Source organism: Lolium rigidum, chromosome 3, assembly GCF_022539505.1.
Source record: "Lolium rigidum isolate FL_2022 chromosome 3, APGP_CSIRO_Lrig_0.1, whole genome shotgun sequence".
Classification (NCBI taxonomy): Eukaryota; Viridiplantae; Streptophyta; class Magnoliopsida; order Poales; family Poaceae; genus Lolium; species Lolium rigidum.
In genome coordinates this window covers 133,066,370-133,070,807 of record NC_061510.1, presented here as the reverse complement: position 1 = coordinate 133,070,807, position 4,438 = coordinate 133,066,370, and the positions used below count along the sequence as shown (strand labels likewise).

The window sequence follows — 4,438 nt, the reverse complement described above, 5'->3', positions numbered from 1 at the left end:
TAGGCGGCTTCCGTTTATGCCTGCATAGAGATAGCATCTCCTGGAACACTGATCATGTTTAGGCGGCTTCCGTTTGTGCCCGCATAGAGATAGCATCTCCTGGTCAGCGGTCTTCTCTGCAACTTCTCGCGACCAAGGTCGTCCCCGTGCACCCCCGACCGGACTCCACTCATCCAACCTCGATTCGGCCACCGCCGGTGTCGATCCAACCTTCTTTAACCTCGATTCGGACACCTGCAGTGCAGATCCCGCTGTCCCTGCCTCGAATCGGCCGCCACCGGTACCGATCCGGCCATGGCACCTGTCTCGAATCGGCCATCTCAACATCATGGTGGCTGCGGACGTTGATCATCTCCGGCAGCAGCGCTTTTATCTCCTAGCCAAGCACCCGAGCCTTGAGCCCTCGACCCTCCTTCCTCCTTGGAATTCCAGACCTTTGCGGAATATGCAGCCTAGGACGTGGGTCAAGTGGTTGCCAACTTAATCATGCAAAAATAACTCAGTTTGATGCACCGTGAGTGCATAGGCTCTACAACAACCAAAGTGTAAGCTACTAGTACAGCCAACACGAGATAAATAGGCATAGAGTAACCGAAGTTTGAATTAACAGAGAGAAATATAATAAACATGTTCTCATCCTGGGAATTATATGCGGTTCCAACACCACCAGGCACCGAACTGCTAGTACAAATTATATGTTTTGTTGTTCTCAAGGCGACCATGCTGATGACTGAGCGGCAACCTTCTCATCCGAGAATGATTCAGAGTTTGGTATCCAGCTGCAGCGGCTCCTTTTCGATCCCAAATTGAAATGCTTTATTGGACTCATCTTGCTGTATCACCTTCTCACCAGTTTCATTTTCAGCGTGAGCTGTAAGTGTCGACACAGTCCAATGAACGAAAGAAGTGATTCCAAGTGTGATCAGAATGCTGTTCACCACCTTCTTTCCATCACTACTCTTTGCCAATGTAATTGCTTGCTGAAACATTAGAAAAAGGGAAAAAAAGATAAAACAAGAGACAACTCTATAATAATACAAATATTTACCACTCATCAACTAACAACTACAGAAAATCCTCTTATAACACTACAAGTATTACAACAAAAAAACATTATCGATACTGTCCCTACTCTACAAATGAGATAATCAAGTTACCACACAGCAGTTACTCTGGAAATATTGAGCAGGAACAAAGGGGAGCATGACATTCAGATATAGGCATACACACCCAGCGACAACAACTAATATGAGCACATGTCATCCTGAAGGTTTTATGACTGATAAATCTATGCAAAAGGCCATACGTGTGTACGCATAAACTAACAAGTAAACCAAAAACAATCTTGATTTGCACTATGATACACTAGATACCAGTAAATGGTTGCAGAAAAATACAGAACTGTTTGGAAGGTTCAACCAGCAAAAAAAATATAACGGCAAAAGTACAAAGGTAAATTTTATAGCAACTGTCAAAACAAATTTAATCACAATTCCTGGACAAAGTTTGGAAGAATGGAAGCTCTATTTGAGATTTTTCAACAGTGTAACATACAATCAAATTAAGTTTGGAAAAGAAGGTGTATGAAGCATCCTAGTTTGACAGCATACTACACAGTTAGACACTACATAACTTGGAACACTTAAGGTGCCATCAGATCTGTAAAAATAAGGAAAGCAATATTGAAGAACCATCCTTAAAAAGAATAACTGAAGACCGGAAGCACTTGAATGTCCTTGAGATGTTACAAGTCTGAGAACTATAGTACTACCTCTATCCTAAATATAGACATTTGGGAAATCAATTGAACTCCCAAAACGTATTACCACGACAGAGTGAACTAAGTGACCATATTACCACAAGATTATGTTAAGTCTTAGCTGAATATAGAAGTCACAGCAGTATCCTAAGTGTCTTTGTAGCTCTGTGCAGTATCCTAAGACTCTGATCTGTCTAAACCCTACCCACTACGTCCTCAAATAAGTGTACAATCTAGGCTTTGGACTAAGTCAAACTTTTAAAGACCAATTTCAAAAATAAATGTAGCAACATATATGACATCAAATCAAAATATTATGAAACTACATTTTAAAATGAAACTAGTGATACTAATTTAGTGTCATAAATGTTGCTATGCTTCCCTGTAAAGTTGGTAAAAAATTATTAAATTGAGTTAGGACAAAGGCTAGAAATAAACTTAGTTGTGGACGAAGGGAGTATGCAATTTTGCCATGATGATCCAGTGTCTTTGGAGCTTTGCGCTAGCTTTTTTACTAATTGTCTCTTTAAATTTCAGCACGGCCACATCATCTAATAAGTGTGTGAGAAAAGAAAATGGATGAACTGAGTAGATTAACTGTCCATCAATAAGTCTTAGCTGAAACCAGACAAGGTAGCATTTAACATGTAAATATAACTGCTATATACTGATATTTATATCAAGGGCACTGGGCATTAGCTTCGCCCTGGGCCCCAAAAATCTCAAGGACCAGCCCCGGATATAACTAACAGATCAAGGAAGCAAACAAAAAAATATTGATATTGTTTTCAATCTACAGATGTGTTAATCAAGAAAAACACGCTGATAATGGAACTAAATCATTGATGAAACCGAAAGAAACAAGATCATATATCATTGGGACATATTTCAAGCCTATTGTAACTACCGAATCACGTCGTTGGTATGGACATAACTGTATTTATAGATTAATTACCACGGAGCAGGACAAGCAGAACAAAACTCACAGTTACCCTACAAGTGTATCGTACTCAGTACTCACTACTCAGTGGAAATATTCAAAAGAGCCATGTCAACAGGAACAATGAGGAACATGAGAATAATACGGCCATCTAATTGGCCATAGCAGAGTAAGCTTAAACTAACTAGAACTAAACTGAAAGCAAATCTTGACGCTATCATATACTAGATGCAAGTAATTGGTTGCAGAGGAATACCAAACTATTTGGAAGGTTCAAGCAGCATAATTTTAAACAGCAGAAGTACAAGTTATCTTTGACCGTGAGAGTCAAAACGCGTTTCTTTTATCAATGGAAAAATCAACATTCCTGGACAAAGTCCGGCACAAGGGAAGCACTATTTGAGATTTTGACATTAGACATACAATCAAACTATGTCTGGCAAACCAAGCCCATGAAGGATCACAGTTTCACACCAAGCTACACAGTTGCACACTACAGCACTTAGAACAGTTAAGGCACCATTTTAAGTACTAGATGTACAAAAATAATGAGAGCAATATTGAAGATCACTCCTTTAAAAGAATATCTGAAGACCAGGAACACCAAAATTTCCTTTAGAAATTTCTAATCTGACAACTACAATAGTATCCGTATGTGACAGGACAAGCAGTTTACAGATTGAACTAGCTGACCACATTCCCGTGTTACATTCAGTAGTTACCTGAACAAGGAAGTAGAAACATTACCCTAAGTATATTCCATTTTTGGGAAACTACTTTGCTGGCTTGAAACAAAGCAGCAAATAGCTTCACCGAAATAGCACCCAGGAGTAGAAAATCAAAAATACTCCACAAGACATTCTCTACTGCTCACAGAGCCCGTGAACCAATCAAACAAGATCATGAAACCTATCGGAATGCTAAAGCCAACCGCTAGTAACATACAGAAAATTACCACAATCAAGTGACTGTTTGCTAGTTGTGTTACACCATAATGAAATTAAAGGTAACATTTGAGCATGCAGCATGCGCACAAACAGACACACGGAAGTACAAAACAAGTAGTGTAGAAGCCTCGCCTAATGGTGCACTAAATCCAAGTCTACCAGCGAAAAATTGCCCTAGATTAACAATGGAAGAAGTGAACATCAGATCAGAGACGGATCTACAGGGTGTGCCTGGTTTGCTGCCAAGGGTACAGTCAAACTCCCAAATAAGGGTATTGTTACTAGGGTTTTTACACAATCAAACAGCAATCCATCTTCGACATACCAACTATGCAACCCGATGGAACTTTCCACGCATCCTGGAAGGTCACCACGAGCAGACGGTTCATGGAGGACGAAACTCGAGCCTAAACATCAAAAACGCAAGCCCTACACAGGCTGAAGTAACCGAAGTTTCAAAGACGGATTCGCGTCGCCGGAATAATCATCTTGCAGCCATAAGTCGCGCTAGAGGGGGGAGGGAGGAGGAGGCGCGGGGGGTATACGTTGATGATGTCGACGTTGTCGGCGTCGTCCTTCCTGCCGGTGGATGAGGTGCCGAGCCTCCGCTGCACGATCCTCGTCGCCGCGCTGACGGGTGTCCTGGCCGCCGCCCTGGCCGCCGCCATCGCCGCCGCCATCGCCATCGCCGCGCGAGAAAACCCTAGAACACGGTGGCTCTCTCGCTCTCTGGATCCCCTTCCCTTCCCTTCTGTCCCTACAGATGAGACGAAGTTTTCTTTTCTTCTTTTT

General features: G+C 41.8%; 1 long non-coding RNA gene across 1 annotated transcript; it reads right to left on the bottom strand.

Moving 5' to 3' along the window:
• Nucleotides 1-583: 583 nt before the first annotated feature.
• Nucleotides 584-4,305, bottom strand: LOC124702359. Its single transcript, XR_007002433.1, has 2 exons — nt 4,192-4,305; nt 584-980 (listed from the first exon to the last, which is right to left on the bottom strand). It is a non-coding gene; the product is annotated as an uncharacterized LOC124702359 (long non-coding RNA).
• Between the last annotated feature and the right edge of the window lie 133 nt (nt 4,306-4,438).